Source organism: Lissotriton helveticus, chromosome 6 (genome assembly GCF_964261635.1).
Source record: "Lissotriton helveticus chromosome 6, aLisHel1.1, whole genome shotgun sequence".
Classification (NCBI taxonomy): domain Eukaryota; kingdom Metazoa; phylum Chordata; class Amphibia; order Caudata; family Salamandridae; genus Lissotriton; species Lissotriton helveticus.
In genome coordinates this window covers 351,897,997-351,923,356 of record NC_136067.1, presented here as the reverse complement: position 1 = coordinate 351,923,356, position 25,360 = coordinate 351,897,997, and the positions used below count along the sequence as shown (strand labels likewise).

Genomic DNA, 25,360 nt, shown 5'->3' with positions numbered 1-25,360 from the left:
AAGAAGTCCCAGGAACAAAAGGACTTCACCCCCAGCTTTCCTGAACTCTGCTGAGAGAGTTTAATCCTTCCTGGAGTGCTTGGCCCATGTGTGGTACCTCTGGAAGTTGTACCTGTGTTGGGAAGCTGGAAACTAAGATTTAAAGAACTTTCTGCACAGTTTATCGCATCTTTCACTTGAGGAGCGCATCCCCGTCAGTGCGAGGAAATTCCCGCCGCTACAAAGGCCGAGATCGTCGCAGCGCCCTTTGCTGCTGACAGACCCGTCACATCCTTCATTTGTGGGATGCCCCAGTCCGGTGCTGGAAGATTACCCTATCTGCGAGTATCGTCGCAAAGCCTGCCGTCACTGGGTGAGATTGTCGCACCGCTTGCTTACGGACCGCATCACGTCGCTGAGAGTCGTCGCAGAGCCATCGCATTGAGGGGCCGTGTGAGTAGAAGAGCGACCCTTGACCCTGCTTGTAGGTCAGGCCACACCGCACAGCTCCGCCTGTGTGTTCCTGCCTTTGAGCCAGCTGCTGCCACCTCATGAGTTCGCCCCTCCCCCCCCTCTGCTGGTAAAACTGTACTGTGCCGTTTTTTCCTGTTCTGTTGTTTGCTTTAAGACTGTACTGTGCCATTTTATTTTTTCACTGTTAACTGGTTCTGTTGCCCCGCGTTGTTGTATAGCACCCCTTCCCCGCCTCCTTTTGCCTTCTGTATTTCTCTGTCCTGTCCCTTCCCGCCGCTGCCTCCCAGCTGCTCCTCCCTCCCACATCCCCTTATGTGACGGCCGCGCACAGTGGGCGCGCCTAAGGCAAGCCTGTCTGCACCCGTCCGTGCCTGGACCGCGCCCAGCGCCAGAACCCCTGGACCCCGAAGACACCACGGCACCCGACTACACTACGACGCCAGCACCCTCGACGCACTCAACCCCGGGCGAGAACACACATGTTACCAGGCCACCACGAAGCGCACCCAAGGGCCCTTCATCCGCCGGAACTGCAGCTTCACCAGTATCTGACCCGCGAAGCCACCAACTAACAAACCCAACCACCTGAGGTGCATCCTCCTCAACATCCCTTCCGCCCGCAAACACGCCATAGAAATCTGAAACCTCCTTGACTCAACCGCCCCAGACGTCGCTTTCCTGATGGAGACCTGGCTGACCCCCACCTCAGCACCGGACTTCTCCATAGCCATCCAGGAAGGATACAAGATCACCCGCAGAGACCGCACCAACGGAACAGGAGGTGGAATTGCCATCGTCCACAAGAACACCCTCAGCGTCTCGACCAGCACCGACGACCCCCTCAGCACCGCCGAACACCTGCACTTCCAGATTTACACCGACCCCAACACCACCCTCATCTACAGACCCCCTGGACCCAGACCACAGTTCAGCGACTCCATCAGCGACCTCATCAGCATCCACACCCTCGCCTCCACAGACTACATCCTCCTCGGGGACCTGAACTTCCACCTCGAGAACAACAACAACGTCAACTCCACCACCCTGATCGACAACCTCGCCAACCTCGGACTCAGACAGCTTGTGACAACACCCACCCACGCCGCCGGTCACACGCTAGACCCCATCTTCTCTGTAAGCCCCCACGTCTCCTTCAACCACACCACCGAACCCCACATGACCGACCACCGCTGCGTCCACTTCACCTTCAGGAAGCCCACCGCACATTGCCGCACCCAACAGATGCCTCGTCGCAGCTGGGGAAAAGTCACCGAAGAGCAGCTAGCTACCGCCCGCGCCCAGAGCCCACCAGCCGATCCCACGGAACCCTACACCGCCACCCTCAACCTCAGACAGTGGATCAACGACTGCATCAACACCCTCCCCCCGCTCAAGACACCCTCCAACAGCCACACCAGCAAGAAAGCCACCTGGTTCATTGAAGACCTCCAGGCCTCAAAGCATATCAGCCGGAAACTGGAAAAGAACTGGCTCCGCGAACCATCAGCAGACAACTACACGGCCCTCAAGAACGCTACCCGCAGACACTATCAACTCATCAGAACCGCCAAGAGGACTGCATTCAAGGACCGCTTGGATAACAATGCACACAACAGCAAAGAGCTCTTCAGCATCGTGAAGGAACTCTCCAACCCCAGCTCAAACACAAACGACATCCCCCCTTTGCAGGACCTGTGCAACTCACTGGTCACCTACTTCCACCGAATGATCGCAGACATCCACGACAGCTTCAACGCCACGACCGCCCCAACCACCAAGACCCCCACCGCCGCGGCCACCTGCCACCTGATCGTATGGCCCAACGTCAACGACAACGACACCATCAAAACCATGAACTCCGTCCACTCTGTATCCCCGTCTGACCCATGCCAACACCATGTCTTCAACCAAGCCAGCACAATCATCGCACCCCATCTCCGGAAAGTCATCGACACCTTCTTCGAGACAGCAACCTTCCCAGAGCGCTGGAAGCACGCCGAGATCAACGCCTTACTCAGGAAACCCAAGGCGGACCCTAAGGACCTCAAGAACTTCCGTCCCATCTCCCTGCTCCCGTTCCCGGCGAAGGTCACAGAGAAAATCGTCAACAAGCAACTAACCCGCTACCTCGAGGACAACAACATCCTGGACCCATCCCAATATGGTTTCTGCAGCAACTACAGCACCGAAACCGCCCTCATCGCCGCCATCGATGACATCAGGACCCTGCTCGACAATGGAGAAACAGCAGCCCTAGTACTCCTGGACCCGTCAGCCGCCTTCGACACGGTCTGCCACCACACACTATGAACACGCCTACACGACGCCAGGATCCAAGAGAAGGCCCTGGACTGGACCACATCCTTTCTCTCCGGCAGAACACAGAGTGTTCGCCTCCCTCCATTCAGCTCCACCACCACCACCGAGATAATCTGCGGCGTACCCCAGGGCTCCTCTCTTAGCCCAACACTTTTCAATATATACATGGCACCCCTCGCATTCGTCACCCGTCAGCACGACCTCAACATCATCTTCTATGCTGACGACACCCAGCTGATCATCTCCCTCACCAAAGACCCTCACACCGCCAAAACCAACCTCCACGAACAAATGAAGGCCGTCGCCAAATGGATGAGGAAAAGCCGACTGAAGCTGAACTCAGACTAGACGGAGGTCCTCATCCTCGGCTCCAACCCCTCAGCCTGGGATGACTCCTGGTGGCCGACATCACTGGGAACTGCCCCGACACCCACTGACCACGCACACAACCTGGTGGTCATCCTTGACTCCACCCTCTCCATGACTAAACAGGTGAACGCCATCTCCTCATCCTACTTCAACACCCTACGAATGCTCCGCAGGATTTTCAAGTGGATCCCCACCAAAACGAGAAGAACAGTAACCCAGGCTCTCATCTCCAGCAGGCTGGATTACGGAAATGCCCTCTACGCAGGAACATCAAATAAGCTCTTGAGACGGCTGCAACACATCCAGAACGCCTCGGCACAGCTGATCTTCGACATCCCCCACTGCATCCACATCACACCTCACCTTAGAGACCTACACCGGCTCCCCGTCAACAAGAGGATAACCTTCAAACTCCTCATCCCCGCACACAAGGCCCTCCACAACGCCAGCCCAGCGTACCTCAACAAACGACTCAGCTTCTATGCCCCTACCCTCAAGCTCCGCTCGTCCTCCCCACAGTGCAGCGCATCTGAAGAACAACCACCAGCGGCAGATCATTCTCCCTCCTCGCCGCCAAGACCTGGAACACCCTCCCCACCAACTTACGACAGACCCAGGATCTCCTGGCCTTCAGACGTCTTCTCAAACCCCGGCTCTTCGATCAGTTGCAGCACCCACCCCCCTAGAGCCTTGAGACCCTCACGGGTATGTAGCGCACTTAACAAATGTCCTGATTGATTGATTGATTGATTAATCAGCACTGAGCCGCACTTCGTCGCCGCAACAGAGATCGTCGCCGCCCCGAAGATAGTCGCATCGTACCTTTTGCGAGCTGCTTTCACTGAAACCTTGCACCAGAATCTACGGTAGGTATCGCTTCCCTCCCCGTACAGACCGGAGTCACAGCAGCCCGCTTCATCCAGGGGGGTTGTCGCATTGCCTCCCTAGGGTCTCAGGAGTGACGCTTTGCTTGCTTTTCAACGCTACAGCTTTCACTTGGAACTTTTTGTCGCTACCAAAGGTACTGTTGGCTAAAAAGTGACGCAACGTGACGTAACTGTGGATTATTTTAAAGCAACCTTAAGAACTCATTTGAAACCATATTCTTGAACTGTGTATGTTGGATTTTTGTTGTTTTGGTCTTGTGTAGTTTAGATTAAAATACCTTTATTTTTCTAAACTGTTGTGGAGTAAGTTTGTGGTGTTTTCACTGTGTTACTGTGAGTGTTGGTGCAAATACATTGCACATTGCCTTCGATAAGCCTGACTGCTCGTGTCAAGCTACCAAGGGGGTGAGCAGGGGTTAACTGAAGAGTGGTTCCTCCTTACCCTGACTAGAAGCAAGGGTCCCTATTTGGACAGTGGTACCTACCTCTGCCAACTAGAGACCCCCAGTTCTAACATTACCCATTGTTGTGTGCATCTTCCCCCTGAGCAACAGAGACACCTCTTCTTAGGGGAAAACAATCATAGGGTGTAATATAAACCTCAGATGATGGCCAACGACAGGAGTAGTGAAAGACTTTTTTTCATTTATCTGTGCGTTTTTATTTGAAGTTGAGCTACTGAGAATATGCCCCAGTCTTACAAAATGGAGCAGACGCATAGACATTGCTGACCGACTATATATACCAAAAAGTACAATTGATGGACAGAATGTTGAACAAGGTCAAACATACACCCTAGTACAGAGATCTGGGCCTAAATCCATAGTTCATTTGCTCCCCATGCCATTCCAGTTTACACCCAGCCATATGTAAATCAGACTTGACCATGCTCCCTTATGGGAACAGTCCAGTTTGAACTGCCAGGACAAGTTCTTCCTGGATAGGAAACAAGCATCCTAGAACTGGTTTCAGGGTTTCACCCCTCATCAGCTAGGATAGCTTGACTCTAGTGGCATGGAGAGCACGGGGTCCACGTATGGGAATACCCGTCCCACTCCCGTCCCACTCGGAGTGACAAATGCAAAAAGAACAATTGATGGACAGAATGTTGAAGAATGTCAGAAATGCATCCCAGTACTGACCCTGACTCTATGGGAACAGTCCAGTCTGAACTGCCAGGCCGGGTTCTCCCTGGAACGGAAACAAGCATTCTAGGACCAATTTCGTGGTATCACCCCTCATCATCCAGTATAGGTTCACTCCTGTGACAAAGAGAGCACAGGACCCACGTCTAGGCATACCCGGTCCACTCAGGGTGACAAATGCAAAAAGAACACTTGATGGACAGAATGTTGAACAATGTCAAACATTCACCCTAATACAGAGATCTGGGCCTCAATCCATAGTTTTCTCCCTATGCCATTCCAGTTTAAACCCAGCAGGTTACACTTCCAAGGGCCTATGAACTGAATTTGACACCACTCAGCAGATATGCCCAGGCACTGGTAGGTGAAGTTTTTGATGGCCCTGAGACTTCTGAACGAAAGACAAGCATGCACAAGCCCCTGGATAACCTTGCAAGCAGGATGTAGAAAGCAAAGTCCAGTCCTTTTACTCCCAGGACAGAATAAACAAGCAGCAGACCAGCATAACAAAGCAACAGGCAGAGTGGCAGTCCCTCCTGTAGCATCCAGCTCTTCTTCCTGGCAGAATGTACTCAGTCCTGCGGTGTTCAATTTCTGGTGTCAGAGGTCGAATACTTATACCCCTTTCTGCCTTTGAAGTAGGCACACTTCAGAGGAAAGTCTTTGTAGTGCACAAGACCCTGCCTTTTCCTGACCTGGCTCCTAATACATACTGGGGCTAGGGGAAGCTTTGTCCGAGGACAATCACAGCCATGTCAGTGACAACTCCTTCCACCACTCTAGATCAAAGGCCCATTAGCTTGATGATGGCCCACCAGCATATTCAAGTCATGCCTCATCTCCCTTTGTGTGACTGTCTAGAGCAGAGATCTTTAACCTTTTGTAGGTTGAGCCCCCCCCAGTTGATTTTTTTTACATGTCAGGACCCCCCACCAGCTGACAAATTTCTGGAATCTCGTACACCATATAATCGACCTCCACCCTCATATCCTGGGCCATATCCGGCAAACAATGTCCAACACAGTAAGTGTGTTTAGTTAACTGCAGGTTTGTGAGTGGGTGTGGTTAAATGACAGAGGTTTATTCCACAGCACAAAAAAGGTACATTAGTTACCAGACCCTGGTGAACCACACCTGAATATAAGCGAATAAAAGCGATGCCTCGTTTATTGTTGCTTAAAGAATGCTGGATATACGAGGAACTTTGCAGTGTCAGCCTCCAGACACAAACCCACCCCCACTTTTCCAGCCTCCCAGGGAAATACCTGATAGACCGTCCCTCATGTGTATTTGATTTCTTTTATAGTGCTACTCATCCCAAGTATGTACAGCAGGATGTCGGAGTGCTTTACATCACAAGCATTATATAAAGACAATGACATATAAATGTGAAAGTCGATGTTCTGAAGATAATGGGGCTACAAGGTGTAATCATTCTTTCATCCGTCATTCATTCTTTCACCAATCATTCATTTCAACGTGTCTTTTCATCTGTGTGCCCATCCATGGCCACACATATTCAACCATTTGCAAACCTATCCATCATATATCCTTCAATCCATCATTTCACTCACCCATCTCTACATCCACCCTTTAACCCTAACCGTCCGTACACTCATCCATTTACCATTTCACCCATGCAACCATTCTTTCACTTACTCATCCATCCACCCACTCACCCTTCCACCCTTTTAGTCATCCATCCATCCTCCCTTTCTCTCTCCATCCCCCTTTCTCTTAGCCACCCATCCAGCCTTCCATCCACCCAACCACCCATCTACTCATCCACTTATGAAGCCATCGATTGGCCCTATCACTCATCCATCCTTTCTCATCCATCCTTCCTCTCATCCATCCACCCTTTCTCTCCATCACTCATCTACCCATCCTTTTGTACATCTACCCTCCCTTTCACTCACTCATCCATCCATCCTTACATCCACCCTTTGATTCATCCGTCCATCCACCCTTTCAATTATCAATCCATCCATAATTTCACTCATCCATCCACCCATTCACTCGCACATCATCCACCCTTCCACCCATACATCCATCTATCTATTTACCTTTTCTCTCATCTATCCTCCCACTCACCCATCGGTCCTTTCTCTCAGTATCCATCCATTCACCCTTTCAATCACCCTTTCACTAATCCACTCCACCATCCACCCATCGCTTCACTTACTCACTCACCCACCATTTCACATTAATTAGGAGATGAGCTTTCATCTGTTGGTCTGAGGGCTTAGTTTTCTCAGGGACTAAAAGCGTTTGGGTGCTTTTCAAACACCCGTAGGATACTTGCACCAGCCTTTGCCTCATGTTCCTCCCAAGAGCTCTTGTCAAAGTAGTGCATCGACTGTCCTGATCCTGAGGTCACTGTAAACAATTGCCTGAAAGTACTTAACTGCCATAAAAATAGTTATAGAAACATGGGGCACTTGTGCGCGCCCCACCTGTCGCGCTGCGGATATGGGAAAGCTTCCCTCCTTATACCCATTTCTTCGAACATTATCCAATGTAATCGTGTAACACCCATAGTAATGACAGTTTTTGACGTTTTTTCGAATGTCATTTACACACCGAAGAGACAGCATCCTTTCACCTTCCAACTTTATTTTAGCATCTTCCAATGTATACTGAGTGTCATTCGAGACTTTTTCTTAGAAACATAATCAATCAAAGGGGAAACACAGAGTAGGCTCATCAGGTTTTTTCCCAATGCATTTCGAGCCTCATGGGCTCATCGTCAGGGGTTTCTACAAAAATAAGAAACAATTCAACCAGTTGTACCCTGTTAACCTTTTCTATTAAATTACAGGAAAAAACATTCGTGCAACACTCACATAATGCCTAAACCTGTTGCCTCCCACTCAAGATACCGAGTTGTCCTCAAAAATTAACCCACCAGGGGGCGTGGCTTGGCTGCCGCGCAAGATGGCCGGCTAGTTGCGGAGCTCCGCCGCACTGGAACGCTTCCCTGCAGTTCTCCTGATGTGTCGGGGACAATTTCCATCACGGAGTAGCGGTTCCTGAAACCGGATCTATCGGTGAGCACCCGGGTCCTCTCTGTTACTTGGACGGTGCCGTTTTTCCTCCGCAACTTGCGATGTTTACATCGCGCACTTCACGGCCGCCATTTCGCAGCCTCTGCCTCACTGACGTGCCTTGCGCTTTACTCGCCTGACAAGACTCGGTTTTAGCGAGTCGCTGCATTTTGGCTGTAACGTCTTTTGCTGAGCCCACGCTGCTGTTGCCTCAACTCCAACTATTTTTCCTCTCATTTTCACCTTATTTTCACCTCATGACCAGCTGCTTACTCAGGGAGCCGCCATTTTGGATGCGCAGCAGCGGACCTTCGTGCTCTCCCTCACAACTATGATGTGACACACAAGTTTCCACTTATAATGTTTGTGTCTTGTGTAGGGAGTTCGCTATTTCCCTATCTGCTGCGCGTTAGCACCTAAACATTTGTCCTGGAGCGCCTCTTCCTGAGTAATACATTCAGCATTCAAGGACTGACTTTCCATGCTCCTGTGATGTTTTTCCACGCCATACTATGTAATGTTTTGCCACTTTGAGGATATTTCTGTCATTTTTATTGGAGGAACCTGTGGCACCTACATTTTCTTCGGCTTTGGAGTAAAAAGCGGCACTCGTCCTCTCTTGACCTTCTGGTTTTCTGCAGCAATGTGCTTCTTTTCCAACTAGACTGTGGTGTGCTTCCTTCAAGCTCCAGTGGTACCAATCCCAACGACTCATTGGTTATAACTGGACCTATAACCTTGTATTTCCTTCATCCTGCCTCTTCTTCACCACAGGGGTCTTATTTGTATACCCTTGCCAGTTCTCCTTTCATCATTTTCGTCTCCTATGGTGAACCTGCGCAAGCCTAAGTTTGTATTCCGTCCTTCTAAGACTCCTACTGCACCTTCGTCCTCGGCTGTCTCCTCTCACCTTGTCAAAATGGCGACACCTTCCTCTCAACGCTCTTCTTCTGCTCATTCATCAGCATCCAGAACACCGCCTTCTGAATCATCCAGTAAAAGACTGAAACAGAATTCTCCTCCACCAGATTCACCTCCTTCACCTTCCATGGCATTAATTCTAGAGGAGATTCGTGCGTTGCGCCCATTCATTGAAGAAACGAGCAGAGACATGCAACATCTGAAGGACAAGTGGGAGGTTATGGACACTCGTATCTCTTCTATAGAGCAACAAATTCCGGAGGTTCACTCCAATTCACAGCGCATAGACTCTCTGGAAAAGACTGTTTTATCTCTACAACGCCACACAGAGGATTTGGAAAACCGAAATAGGAGGAACAACCTTCGTCTTTATGGTCTACAGGAAACTCTTGAGGGTGATGATCCAGTTACTTTCTTCACCTCTTTCCTCCCGAAATTAGTGGATTTACCGCCTTCCACGTCAATCAGTATTCAGAGAGCTCATAGACTGGGTCCCCATTCTTCCACGTCTACGAAACCTCGTGGAGTTATCATCCTCTTTTTGAAGTACACTGACTTGTTATCCATCCTCTCTGCAGCCAGAGCCAAACGTCAATTATCCTGGCAGGGTCAACGTGTCTTCATTTCTCAAGATGTTTCTAATGTCACTGCTTCTCGGCGTAAAGAATTCCTTGCTCTTCGGCCTTCATTGCGATCTATTGGTGCCCGATATGGCTTGTTCCATCCTTGTACCTTCAAAGTAACTCACCAAAACAAATCCTGGTCTTTCCAGGATCCTGGAGAACTACGTAATTTCCTTCTTCTACATAACAACGATGGAATGGACTCCTCACCCTCAGCTAGTGGCTGATTATAGTGCTTTTGGTTTTTGGTCACCTGTGATGGTTCTGCAGTTGTAATGTCTTTCACAGTTCTTTCTCATTGCAGCTTCTCGTTCTTGATTCCACTTCCTTTTTGTCTTCTGTGCTCCCTTTCTGTTGTTGACCATGTTTTCCATTGCTCCTCTGGTGTCTAACCCATGTAACTTCCTTGTTTTCCTTGTTTCCTTTTTTACAGATGTGTCTCGGATATCCCCTTCACTGTGATCTCCACCCTTGTTTTGTTGTGACGTTCCGGTGCGGTCATGCCTCTGTTCCTGGTCTCCCTGTCTTGTTACGCAGCACCACTTCCCCACCTCCCTTTCTGTATCTCCCCCTTCAGGTATGTTCTCCGCAGACATCCTTTTGGATTTGTTCTGTCTTCTATGCATTCTCTCTTTTCTCATTTCATCTCTTTGCTCTATCTCTTCTTCCTATCTTCTTTTATTCCCCCCCTTTTCCCTTTTTCTCATCCTCCCATCTATTTTTCATCCTACTCCTTTACTAGTTGAAATAGTTCTTACCTTTTCTACTTCACCTTATTACATGTACAGTATATTTATGCACCTGTTGTTTTTGAACAATTTTTTGAGTTTTCATATTTAAAGTTGTTTCATGGAATGTGAAAGGATTTAATCATCCTATTAAGCGGCAGAGAGTACTTTCCCACCTCTCCTCTTATAATCCTGATATTGTCCTTATCCAAGAAACCCACCTTTCTGACGCTGAATCTGTGAAACTTAAAAGACTTTGGGTGGGAAATGTTTTCTTTTCACCTGCTTCTCAGAAAAAAAATGGTGTTGCTATCCTAGTTCACAAACGTCTCAAATGTAAGGTACTCCTTGAGGAGAGAGATGCAGAGGGGCGCTGGGTTTTGGTTAAATTACTTATAAATTCTATCCCGATCACTTTATTGAATGTTTATGGTCCTACATGCTTTGATTCTTCCTTTTGGCCCTCGATCACAGCAAAATGTATCCAATACAAGGATGATACCTTTGTATTGGGTGGAGACTGTAACCAGATTGTTGACCCCTTTTTAGACCGCAAATCCTCTGTTCGTTTCACACCTCACACACCCCACAAGCAGTTCCTTGATACCATTTCTCAAGTTCATCTCATAGACTCCTGGAGACTCACACATCCTGACTCCTTAGATTTTTCATTTTTCTCTCCTCCACATGCTTCATTCTCCCGCCTAGACTATATTTTCCTCTCTTCCTCCTTGTCTCAAAACCTTCTTTCCTCTTCTATTGAGCCTATTGTTATTTCTGATCATGCTCCTATTATTACTGTCTTTGATCTTCTTCCTCCTGCTCCTAAATCTTCTCCCTGGCGTTTTAACCCCTCTCTTCTCACTGACCCTCTTTTTTCTTCCTCCTTTCGTTCTTTCACCTCAGAGTTTTTTCAGATCAACTCTACCCCTGACATTCCCCTGCATCTCCTTTGGGATTCTTTTAAAGCCACGGCCCGTGGTTTCATTATAGACTTTGTCTCCAAAAAAAAGAAAGCGTTCCTTCAAAAACGCAAGGTCGCCCTATCACACATAAAGTCACTGGAACACCAATTTTACACCTCCTCTTCACATCAGATGTCTCCTGAACTTCTTCGTTCTAAAATTGCCTTTAACAAACTCACCACAGATTCAGCCTCTTCCTATCTTCTCCGAAGTAGTGCTCGTTACTATGGTGGACGTAACAAATCAGGTAAACTCCTTGCTAACTATCTTAAATCACGAAAAGAACGTACTCTTATTGACTCTATTTATTCGCCTTCTAACACTCTTTTACATACTGATAAAGACATTTTGGAGCAATTTCACTCTTTTTACAAATCTTTGTATACGCCTGAGCATCCTCCTACTCCGGATCTTCTTCAGTCCTATTTTGAACGTTTACCTACTCCTGATACTTCCCAGCTTGACTTTTCTGCTCTTGATTCTGACCTTAGCCTCTCTGAATTATCCACTGCGTTGCTGTCTCTCACCAAAGGTAAGACCACCGGCCCCGATGGTTTCCCGGTTGAATTTTATCTCCATTTTTCCGACATTCTTTTACCTCATCTTCTCCTTCTCTTTCACTCCTTTTGTTCCACCGGCCTGGCTCAAGGTTCCTTCCAGGATGCTACTATTTGCCTCATCCCTAAGGATGGTCGTGATCCCAAATTTGGCAAAAACTACCGACCAATTTCTTTAGTCAATGTAGACTATAAACTGTTTGCTAAACTTCTCGCTCTCCGTCTTGATCCCCTTCTGCCACACCTCATAGGGAAAGAGCAATGTGGCTTTGTTAAAGGTCGTCTCACTTCGGACAATTCCAGACTTTTCCTCAATGTCCTTAGTAAAGCTTCCTCCCTATCTATTCCTTTGGCGGCCATCTCAGTTGATGCTGAAAAGGCTTTCGACCGAGTTGATTGGTCTTTCTTGATTGCTTCGTTGAAGTGGCATGGTTTTGGCCCGAAATTTATTTCCTATGTCTCCTTAATCTATTCTATGCCCAAAGCATCTGTTTTAGTCAATGGTCAACTTACTTCCCCTTTTATACTTCAACGCGGTGTCCGCCAAGGTTGTCCTCTTTCCCCCCTTTTGTTCACCCTAGCTCTTGAACCCTTTTTGTCCTCCATTCATAATAACCCTTCTATCTCTGGATTTCCGTATGGGCCCCACCAACTTAAACTATCTGCATATGCTGATGACATCCTTTTATTTATTTCTGACCCTACTACCTCCGTTCCCTCCTTACTAGCCGAATTTGAGTCCTTCTCTTTGGTCTCTGGATATAAAATAAATTCGGATAAGACGGAGATTCTTCCCTTAAATAAATTCTGCCTCCCACATTTCTTTTCTTCCACTGGTTTTGCGTGGAATAGTAAGCACATAAAATATCTTGGTGTTCTCTTTTCCAATTCCATTTCGTCTTCGGTTCGGCTTAATATGAATGCAGTTATTTCTAGGATAGACGCCCTACTTTCCTCTTGGAATCCCCTTTTCCTCTCGTGGTGGGGACGTCTTGACTCCATTAAAATGATGGTTGCCCCTATTTTAATTTATCTACTCTCCATGCTCCCGGTCCGTATTCCGGCTCTGTTTTTTCGTCGTATTGACTCCATCTTGTCCAAGTTCCTCTGGAAACAGAAAAAAGCATGATTATCACTCTCCTCCCTTCGTAAACCCAAACTTAATGGTGGCATTAATTTTCCGGATTTCCGTCTCTACCATAAATCCTTTTCTCTTCGGCAAGCTTCTCGCTGGTTGTCACAAGACATTTCCCTTTTTTCACCTCTTTGGCTATCTGTTGAACGCGACCTATTACTCCCATATTCGTTCCAGGAAGCTCTCCACTTTACCGCTAAAGCTCCGTGCCTTATCCCCCCTTTATTTAGACACACTTCCTCCCTTTTACGACCATTGATTTCAACTGCCCCTATTTCTCGTGAATCCTTTTTGTTATTGCCCTTATGGTATAATTCCCTCATTCTCATACGCAACAGACCTATTGCCTGGTCTACTTGGAGGTCGAAGGGTATAATCTGGGTCCATCATCTATTCGATGGTTTATCTCCTCGCTCCTTTCCTCAATTTCAATCCTTCTTCCATTGCCCTGCCTCCTTTGCAAAGAAATACTTCCTTCTAATGGAAACGGTTCTTGACCGATACTATTCTCTGGATTCAGCCATCCCTCCTTCGTCGTCCTCCTCTCTACTTACACTTCTATCCAAGGTTCCTAAAGCTTCTCTTATCTATAGATATTTCTCTGCTCCTGATCCTGCTCGCCCCAAATCCAAAGTGGAACTCTCTTGGGAAAGAGATCTCAATTCCACGTGGCCAATTTGTCTTTGGGATAAAATCTGGGCTAAATCTCTGAAGACTTCCCGCAATGCCTCTCTGACTCAATCGCTCTTTTTCTTCTATCATAGACTCTACTTTTCTCCACTCTCCCTGTCTCGCTTTCTATCCTCTTCTAATGCTAATTGCTGGACCTGCAATGCTACCAATGCAGATTCCTTTCATCTTTTCTTTCTCTGTCCTTCCGTTCGTCTTTTCTGGTTACAGGTGTGGACTCGTATTTCTCATGTCTTTCATTTCTCTGTCCCTTTCTCAGCCTCTTTAGTATTTCTAGGAAGTCTGTCTGACTCCCTTGATCTCCCTTCGCACTCACGAGGTTTCCTCGATCTCATGCTTGCCCTTGCCCTCCAACACATTTCTTCTAATTGGAAGTCCCTGAACAAACTATCCATAATCTGTTGGTGGAACTTACTTTGTCACTCACATAGGCTCGACGTTGCCTTTGCCACCTCATGTAAACCCTCTCGTAACGTTGATTTATACTGGTTACCTCTCACTCTCCATTTGGATCAAGCTGCCAAGAAGAAACCCTCTACGTTCTCATCTGCCAATTTTAAACCCCCTTGAATATTTGTACTCCTGCTTACCGATACATTCCTCAATGTTTCACTTATGCTGTTTTATTAGCTTTATGCTTAACTTATTTACTGCCTTTAGACCGAATATTTGCAGTTCTTGGTGCTTTTACTGTACTGTTTTGTGCTTATTGTTTATCATTATTGCAGTTTTGCATTTTTGCATTATTTAATGTTTTTTTCTTACTCCCCCCCCCTTCCCCCCCCCCTTCCCGCCCTCAACAAAAACGTAAAATGCTTTGTTCCTTACTTGTGGCATTAGCTTTCTTATGATTATCTCCTCATATCTCCTCCTCTTCCCTTATCATGCTGATGTCACCTTGTTGTATTGATTATTTATTTTCAATAAAGCTTTCAAACATAAAAAAAAAAATTAACCCACCAAGTAAAACAACATGCAATCCCCTCCCGCCCCTTTCCAACTCCGCAGGCCCTCTCTCACTAGACTCCCTGAAACAGACAGATAAACTGATATTTCGTTCCCGGTCTCCTGTGCTCAAAAACCCATTTTGTATTAACCGCATCCGTGTGACCCAAAACCCTCTAATATTACGATTTCCCCTTCATTCAGAATAGTACTAAATACCTTGATGAAGCCACTGTCGGCGACCTGACCTCCTCATCCACCTTCCCCAATATCTCTAAACTCTGCTGAAACTGTTAGATTTTAACTTCCTCCTCACCTGTTACCACCAAATCCTAGCTGGAATGTTAAGCATGTGACCTGTTGTCATACACTGGGTCAGGTTTCTTTTTTTTGTAGAAACCCCTGACGAAGAGCCCATGAGGCTCGAAATGCATTGGGAAAAAACCTGATGAGCCTACTCTGTGTTTCACCTTTGATTAATTATGTTTCTGTCAAAAAGCCTCAAATGGCACTCAGTATACATTGGAAGACGCTAAAATATAGATGGAAGGTGAAAGGATGCTGTCTCAGCGGTGTGTCAATGAAATTCGAAAACATGTCAAAAACTATGATTACTATGGGTGTTACATGATTACATTAGATAATGTTGGAAGAAATGGATATAAGGAGGGAAGCTTTCCCATATCCGCAGTGCGACAGGTGGGGCGCGCACAAGTGCCCCATGTTTCTTTGACTTCAAAGGCTGTGCCTTGGGACGGTCCACAGCACCTGTTTCGCACGCACTAACGGACGACATACATTTGAAGACGAGTTTTCATAAGGGAAGGAGTGCATTCTTTAACAATAATTTTCTTGCATAAAAGTAGTTATGACACAGAACATCCCTTTGGAAACACCTTGTCCCCGTGTTCCAGCTCTTCAACTACACCAGCTGAGTGAACCAGAACAAGGTAAAGTTAGATTGTATGCTGCACTTACCTGTTTCAGCAGCAGCATCTTCAGCAGCAGCTTCACTGCATCCCCACTACCCGAGGCAAGTTCATGTATTTCATTGTTCAGTTTTGCTGGCAGATGTACTCATTCATTCATTGAGTGATTGTGCTTCAGGCCATGATAGGTTGTCAGTCAGCCTGTATGGACACTTTCTTCTTTTGACCACCACTTTAAGGGGTGAAATGATTAACTCACTCAAGAAGCAGACATCAAAATGTCCTTCAGCAGACCTTTGGCCATTTTCTTCCTCATTTTCTTTCTAACTGTATCTTGCAAATCCTTTGCCCATCTCAGTTTTTTGCCCCAATACTTTCATGAACGCTCTTTGGAAGTTAGCTAAACTCCAATGCTTCCCATTCTTATCCAGCAAATGTATTAGTCCCATCTACAATATACACCCAGACTAAGCAGCTTAACTTCACCAAGCCAGGGGCACAAAACAGGCCCCTGCGGCGCAAGGGGCCCCTCATCCATTCAGGTGGTGCCCATTCAGCACTAGACCAATAAGCATATGTGAAACTCTGGGGCCTCTCCGCACATTCTGCAGGGGGGGCATCTTTTTGTGTTATGCCACTTCACCAAGCACATAGAAACGGGGACAGTCATTTCAGCTGCAGTGGGAATCAGGGAGTCTCCTTTGCCATGAAACGGAACACAACGTAACAGGCAGTCCACTGTAGACTGTCTGTTTGTTTGCTTTTGGTTTCATAGCAGAGGAGACTCCCTGCCTCCCACTGCAGCAGAACCATTTCAGCTCTATCAATTAACCCATTCCCGTGACGGTTAGCTCTTTCCAGAAGGGAGGCAATCTTCCACTTGAAATTAGAAAAGCATGGGCATGTCGTGACCCATCCATTTTCCCTCCAACACTCCGTGACCGCCGAGCCCCCTCCATGTCCCCCCACTCCCCTCCCCCAACGGACTTGCGAGGTGAGAAATGATGGTAAGAGTTTAATATGGAGTTCGCGCCCCCCCTGAGATAGCATTGCATCCCTCCCCCCCCCCAGATTGAAGAACACTGGTCTAGAGTGAATGCACAAATTCCCTACTGTCAGTCAGCCTAGACATGTATGCTACATACCGGCAGAGGCACAGAAAGGTTAAGCAAGAAAATTCCCACTTTCTAAAAATGCTATTTTCAAACACACAATTCAAAAACCAACTTCACCAAAAGATGTACTTTTAAATTGTGAGTTCAACGCCCCCAAACTCCAAATAACTATCTGCTCCCAATGGCAAATTACACTTACAAGATATTTTAAGGCAATCCCCATGTTACCCTATGGGAGAGCTAGTCTTTGCAATAGCGAAACATGAAAATAGCAGTATTTCACGGTTAAGAAAAGTAAAACACACCAGTGCATGTCCTAGCTTTTATGTACATGCATCCAGCCATTGGGGCTGCCTTCGGCCTCCCTTAGTGTGCCTTACATGTAGCAAAGGGGAAGTTTTGGGCCTGGCAAGTGGGTGCACTTGCCAGATTGAAATGGCAGTTTAAGACTGCATTCAAAGACACTACAGTGGCAGGTCTGAGACATATTTGCAGGGCTGCTCATGTCGGTGGCACAGTCAGTGCTGCAGGCCCAGTAGTAGCATTTGAATTACAGACCCTTGGCACACCTGGTGCACCTTACTATGGACATACTAGTAAATCAAATATGCCAATCATGGATAAACCAATCACAAATACAAGTTACACAGGGAGCACTTGCACTTTGGCACTGTTATATAAATATTTTTAGAGGGAATGGCTGTCCCAGCAACGAGCGCCTCATCGCTAGTCTCACAATGAACAAGCTGCACAGAACGACCTAACAAATACGTGCTACAAGGGGTACTTAAGAGGAAAACATCCAGGTCTTTAAAACCTTCCTAAAGGACCAGTGGTTCTGAATACTAAACCAAACCTAACCTAACCAAACCTAAACCACTTCTCACCGGGGTCCCCCAAGGATCTACCCTTAGTCCCCTACTGTTCAACATTTACATCACCCCCCTGGTTTATCTAGCGGAACAGTATGGGGCTAAGGTTATTGGGTATGCCGATGACACACAGCTGCTGTTTACCTGGCCAGACAATCATCTAGATACCACAACAGTTCAGCTGTGCCTGTCCTCAGTCTTTCGCTGGTTAACTTTGGCCCAGCTGAAATGCAATGAGGACAAATCCGAGGTGCTTTTTTATGGTTCTTTCCCCGCAAATTTTAGGAATCTGCTGTGGCCCCCGAATATTCCTAGTCCCAAGGTGATGGGTGGTCCTGCGAAAAATCTGGGCATTTGGTTTGGCGAAGACCTACGATTTGAGGACCATATAAAGAAGTTATCTGGGACTTGCTTTGCCACGCTAAGAATGTTGCGCAGATTTTTTCCACTGCTTCCTAGAGAAGCTAAAGAGACGGTCGCTCGCTCACTTGTCCTAGCAAGGCTGGATTACGCAAACGCACTGTTTAGCGGTATCCCAGCCTACCTAGTGAAACGCCTGCAGGTCATTCAGAATGCTGCAGTTCGTCTCATATTCAATGTTCCGAGATGGAAGAGTGTTCGCTCCCATCTGTGTAATCTCCACTGGCTACCAGTGTCCCAACGCATCTTGTTTAAAGCTTTAGTGCTCTCGTTCAGAGCATCCCACAATCAGGGACCTGCTTACTTAAAAAAGAGATTCACTTTTTATGCCCCCTCACGAGCTCTCCGATCAGCCACCCTGTTCAGAATGTCTCTTCCTCGCTTTAAGAGAACAAGACTTGGAGGCCAGTCTATAGCTATAGTGGCTGCTCGTGCCTGGAATGCTCTTCCTCTTTTTCTGCGATCCATGCAAAGTGTGGCACAGTTCAAGAAAAATCTGAAAACCCATCTGTTTAGGAGTGTGACATAAGCTGATTCTTTTCTGTCTTCCTCTGCCTCTTCCCTATCGCGCCAGGATACTCCCAAGTAACAGAGCGCGTTACAAAATGGTTTATACATACATACATACATACAATACTCCTAATAGATAATGGGGGTGCATTTCAGAGGGCAGGTGCTTTAGCATGAAAGGATTGGCCTCCTGCTCTTACTCTTGTAAAACGAGCGACAGAGGCCAATTTTAGCTCAGCACAATGGCCGAGAGGGAAGATACAGAGCTAGCAGGTTGAACAAAACAGGAGCCCCTTGGGAGAAGAAGATGTTATGAGCTGTGCACAAGGTCTTAAAGTGGACACAATTAGCCACAGGGAGCCAGTGTGATCTGTGAATAAGCCAGAGACTCGGTAGCGCTTTGGGTGAGAAAGCAGCCTCGCTACAGAATTTTGGGCCATCTGAAGTTTTCTAATCACAGCCTTGAAAGTTCCCAGGTATACGCTGTCACAATAGTCTAACCTGGAGAGGTTTGCTGCCTGAATGATCACTTGTCGGATGGGGGATCAAAAAACCCAGGTTGGGTTTATGACCACAGAGCAGCCTGAAGCAGATGCCTACCACAGATTTTGCCTATGCTTCAAAAGTCAATGCTCTATCCTCCCAGAGACCAAGGTTTTTAACCACCAACTTGGTACAGAGCAAGACCACCAACCTGGTCAGTTTGACTGTTCTCCCCTGCACAACTCTACCACTAAGGGATGCCCCCTGAGCCTATGAGCTCACAATTGCAAGGTGTTCGAGACCCTGCGCCTGATCCCTGGTGGTCCAGTGGGAGAGCACTCTGCTCTTCTGCTGCTCTGCCTCTGGTTCTCTTGCCTCTTTCCTTTTGTGTCCTCTATTTCTCTTTCCTTTTGTTTCGTTTAGTTTTCATCTCTTTCTTTCTCTTTCCTACGTTTGCCCTTCTGTCACTTTTCTCTTTTTCTTTTTTCACTCTTATCCCTCTTTCCTTAGTGTTTCCCTTGTTTTCCCTGCTGCCCCCACGGCCCCTCCCTCCTCCAGTGTGTCCTTGCCACCTCACAGCTGGCCTCCCTCCCCAAATCCCTACTTCATGGCGGCCGCACAAAGTGGGTGTTCCACTGGCGTGCTGAAGGCATGCCAAAGGCAAGTGCCCCTGCACCCATCCATGGCAGCGCCAGGGACCTTGGCCCTCTGAACTGCCACAGCTACAACTCCAGCACCCTCCACGATCTTAACCCCAGATGCAACAACAACTGGCAGTTATCGATGCTGCTGATCAAAGCAGTCTTTAGCAACAGATAACCCCAACTGGAGTTATCACGACGTCAAGGTCAAAGAAATCCCAAAGTACTGCAACTGCCGCGAGGTGAGCGGTGTCGGGCCCGGAGTCAAAACAGACCCACAGAGAACAGTACCTTGGAAAAGCGAAAAAAAATAGTTCACGGCGTCGTTGGCGTGGTGCCGCGTCGGTTCTTTGCTTCGGGGGAGATGATGCGTCGGTGTTCTGGACACTGGCGCAGGCAGGAGAGACGTCGGTTCCGGACCGGAGAGGAGGTGACATCACGATGGCGCCTAAACCACTGTTCCGTACAATGTCACAATGTGGATGGATTCTTCACCACCCATGTTGATGATCGGCTCCGGAGTTGATGCGGCACAGCAGCAGGCATCGGGTCTACGTCGCAAGTCAGAGCAGCGCTCACAGCTATGGCAGGCTTACGATGTTGTTCGCTGGCATCGATGTGGCACGGCAGCCGGCGTCGGGTCTACGTTGCAGGTCGGAGCAGGGCTCACGGCTTCAATGCAGAGGACGGTGTCCCTCGCCGGCGCCGGTGTTGCAGAATTCCTTCTGTAGCGGATAGAACAGCAAGTTCCAGATGCAGGCAAACAGAAGGGGTGAAGTCTGGTATCACTAAGACTTCGGTCAGGATGCAAGCTCAAATCAAGCCCTTGGAGTAATATTCTGCAAGATGATGAAAGTTCTTAAAAATGCCCTTGGCAATAAAGACACCACTGCAGGCCAACGCAACAAACAGCACACTAGCAGAGGGGCATTCCAAAGTCCTGCAGCTTCCTTGTTTCTTCTCCTCTGCAAAGGTTTGTCTTGTGTTCCAGAAGTGAGCTAAAGTCTTGGGGTCTGGGTCCCCATATTTATACTGCAAAATCCTTTTGTCCTCTGAGGGCAGAGGGGCCTGTACCTAGTCCAAACCAGTTATGTGCAGTCCTGGAACACTTTGTTTACAGGACTTCTCCTTTCCTTTGGCAGGGTGGGCCAGGGTCATCAGACACACCACACGAGGTGGAGCCAGCATTGTGGAAGGCAGGCACAGCCCTATTCAGACCCAGGTGATACTCCTCCCACCCATCTACATGCAGATAGGTCTATTCAGCCTTGTGCTGACTCACCCTGTCTCCTGGAGCCACCCCAGCCCCTATCACTCACAAACCAGACATGAAAATACACAAGCTAGCAGAGGCAGGCTGGATGGTTAGGCAAGAAAATACCTACATTCTAAAAGTGGTATTCTCAAACACAGTATGTTAAAACCAACTTCACTAAAAGATGTATTTTATCATTCTTAGTTCAGGCATACTAAATTCCAATTTCTACCATGTTACCTGGGTCAGTTAGGATTACAGGATGTTATAATCAAATTGCCCATTCTGACCTATGGGGACAGGTAGCCTTGCCATAGTGAAAAATGAAATAGGCTGTAAATCAGTATTAGGTCATGCCACACACACCAGGCATGACCTACCTTTTACATACAATGCACCCTGCCCTAGGGCCTACCTTAGGGGTGGCTAAAATGTAGAAAAGAGAAGGTTTAGGGACTGGCAAGTGGGTGCACTTACCAAGTCAACGTTGCAGTCACAGACTGCCCACAGGCTCTGCAATGGCAGGCCTGAGGCACACTTTACAAGCTGATTTTGTGGGTGGCACAATCAGCGCTGCAGGCCCACTGGCAGCATTTGATCTACAGGCCCTGGGCACAATACTAGTGTCTGACAAGTAAATCTAATAATCCAATCATGAAGCCACTAATCCGTTCATCAATTTAACATAGGGAGCACTTGCACTGTGGCACTGAACAGCAGTGGCACAGTGCCCAAAGAGTCTAAACAGCAACAACATATCAAAAACAGAAGAGGCATTTAGTGAAAAATGGAAGGGAGACTAAGGGCAATGGTACCAGGTCTAACACAGACCAACCCCAAAACAACTCTCGGTAGGAACCTCATTTATAGGCTGCCCAACCCCCGTGATCCCTTTACATACACCATCACCCACCTCATCACACCCACGCCCTTGCACCCACAGACTATATGCTACTAGGAGACCTAAACTTCCACCTGGACATCCACAACGACTCAAACACTGCCTCCCTCTTAGATAACCTCTCCAACATAGAACTGAAACAACTAGTCACCGCCCCCATGCACACAGCAGGACATACACTCGACCCTGTCTTTACCAGAGGAAATAGCGTCTACAATAGCCACACCACGGAACTCCTCTGGACAAATCACCACTGGATCCACTTCTCCTTCAAAAAACCCAATGTACACAAGCACGCCTACTGCACCCCCCCACAGAAGCTGGAACAAAATCACCGAAGACGAGCTTACCTCTGCCCTCATCAGCACCCCTCCACCGACAGACGCAAACACCGCAGCACCCAATCTCTGCCACTGGATCGCGAACTGCAACGACACACTCGGACCCATCATGAAAGCCACCACAAGACGCAGCAAGAAAGCAAGCTGGTTCACTCCTGCACTCCAAGAATCCAGACGCTACTGTAGATGACTCAATTAGACATTGAGGAACAACAAAACCCCGGAAACACGCAACCCTTACAAAGCAGCCACATCACACACACACCACCAACTCATCAAATCCATAAGAAAGAAATCTCTCCAAGGCAGAATCCTCAGCAACGCACACAACACCAAAGAGCTCTTATCCATCACCAAGGAATTCCCCAAACTCTGCAGTGAAACAACAGACATCCCACCCTCTCAAGACCTCTGCAACAGACTCCGCACATTCTACCACCACAAGATGAAGATGACCTATGACAACTTTGACAACCAAGACCATCTCACTGCTCCAGCTCCCCCCTCATGCGACCCCACACAACAGATCATGCTCAAATAGATCCCGCTCATGACAGAAAACACCTTGAAAACCGTGAAAAGCATCCACATCAGCGCACCCTCAGACTCCTGCCCACACCCCATCTTCGACAGAGCCGCATCGGCCATCGCCTCCGAACTACGTTGGATGATCAACTGCTCCTTCAAGCCCGCCACCTTCCTGATGACTGGAAACACACTAAAGTCAACCCCCTCCTTAAGAAATCCATCACAAACCTGACAAACCTCCAGAACGTCAGGCCCATCTCCCTTCTTCCTATCGCAGACAAGGTAATCGAAAAGGCCACCCAGCTAACAAACTATATATCTTGATACTAACAACGTCCTGGACATCTCCCTATCCGGATTCCGAAGCAAACACAGCACCGAGACTGCCCTACTCGTGGCCACCGATGACATCCGATCCCTCTTCGACCAGGGTGAAACAGCAGCCCTCATCCTCCTGGACGTCTCGGCTGCATTCAACACCATCGGCCACCGTACCCTAGCCACCAGATTCCAGGACACCATCATCCATAGCAAGGCCCTCGATTGGATACGCTCCTTCTTTACAGGCAGAACTCATCAGGTCAGACTCCCTCCCTACCTCTCGGAACTGACAGATACCAACTGTGGAGTGCCCCAGTTCTCCTCTCTCAGCCTCACCCTCTGCAATGTCTACACTGCCCCCCTCACAACCATTTATATCAGAAACAACGGTTCCAGTGGCACAACAAATGTATGACTAAGAATCAATACAATCTAAGTTAATTAATAACAATTCAAAGGTTAACAGAGGGTTAACCTCCTGCTCTTGCGGGCCTCATTTCTCCGTATCTCCCCACAAGGTCCCTCAGGTCTGAATCTCACCATCTGGCGATTAAGCCTAGGTTCAGACTGAGTAGGATGGGAGGGCGCTCTTTTTGTGCTCTGGCGGTTGATTTATGGAACTCCCTCCCTGTACACATCCGTGCCCTGGATAGCCTTACTCTTTTCAGACGCGCCATTAAAACTCACCTGTTCGCTTCTGTTAATTGATCTTTCTTCTTTTCAGCTCTGACCTGTTGTGTTGTGGTATCTGATCTGGCGCCAGGACGCCCCTTCGCTGGGGCAGCTGTGCGCCGAATAAAAGTTATTAACATAACATAACATAGCATAACATAACAGGGTGTCCGAAAGAGAACCGGCTCTACACCATAGATTTCCATACCATCATTGAAATTTTATTTTACATCAGTCAATAATTGTTTATACACGTAGTGTTTCAAAAATAAGTGCAGAAGTAACCCAATGTGTAATGTGAGAACCAAGAAGGTACAAACCATTATACAAAGTCAATAACACACAGTGAATTACAAGGTTTCTAAAAGGGAATTATGTACAAGAAAAGGAAACGACCCACAAGTAATTAATAATTGTAACTATCAATGTAACAATGGCTATCAAGAGTCATAGGCACTGTTTGTAAGGTTCGTTTCCAGGGGGCGTCAACGGCGTTTCGACCCAAGCAGTATACTGGGTCTCGTCAGGACTGGACAATATGGGACTTCTGTGAGATAGGAATAGAGAGTTAGGGTGTAGGAACACTACTTTTAACGCTGTATATTGATAATTTCAGATTGTTTGAGGGCAAGAGTGCTAATTACCTGGACATATAAGAAGCACGGGGACAGGATAATGAAAGGAGAGGGTAAACACCGTGCGTGAATCATAAAAGTAATAATAATGCACTTACAGTTGACCCAGCCGGGTACTGTTGTTTGGTGTTTTAAAAAGGAAAAGAAATTGCTTAGAGACATATTTCTTCTGAGCCCGGTTTGTTTAGGAAGGAAGGTGGTGATTGCCTAACACAACTTACCACTGTAGTGGTGCAGTACAGAGAAATCAGCGAGTAGAGCCGGATATGCCTGAGAGCTTGCACACAGATAATTCAGGACGATACCTTAAAAAATATATACATAGCATGCCATCAGTATCGATGCTGGAGTAATTACATAAATCAATACACTGATGCCTTATGCGGGCCAAAGAAAGGATCTTACCTAGTGAAGATGGTTCACGTAATGTGTAACTTATTTGGACGGCGTCTGGCAGTTGCCATGTAAATAGAAGTGGAGACGCCTCATGAGTGTTGCTCAATGGCAGCACCGAGTCGGGCCGATACCTTCAAGAATAAAGTACGAGTCAGACCATATATCAATTTAGCCTTGCAATGCTATTGGGCCGCTGAGTAGAGGATATGTTACCCGATGGATTCAAATTTGGCGTGCTCTCTGATTAACGCGCGGACTCTTCCGAATTAGGATTTCAATCAATCAATCAAGGCATTTATATAGCGCACTACTCACCCGGAGGGTCTCAAGGCGCTAGGGGAGGGGGGGTCCGCTACTGCTCGAACAGCCAGGTCTTGAGCTGCTTCCTGAAGGCAAGGTGGTCCTGGGTCAGGCGGAGGTGGGTCTGGAGGGAGTTCCAAGTCTTGGTGGCCAGGTAGGAGAAGGACCTTCCTCCTGTGGTGGCTCTTCCGATGCAGGGGACGGAGGCGAGGGCGTGGCCGGTCGATCGAAGCTGGCGTGTGGGAGCGTAGAAGTTG

General features: G+C 47.7%; 1 long non-coding RNA gene across 1 annotated transcript in view; it reads left to right on the top strand.

Moving 5' to 3' along the window:
- The window catches only part of LOC144761359 (uncharacterized), a 153,359-nt gene that overhangs the window by 30,187 nt on the left and 97,812 nt on the right, over positions 1-25,360 (top strand). The window contains exon 2 of the long non-coding RNA XR_013595683.1: positions 10,198-10,341. This is a non-coding gene — a long non-coding RNA (uncharacterized LOC144761359). The remainder of the gene's footprint in view (positions 1-10,197; positions 10,342-25,360) is intronic.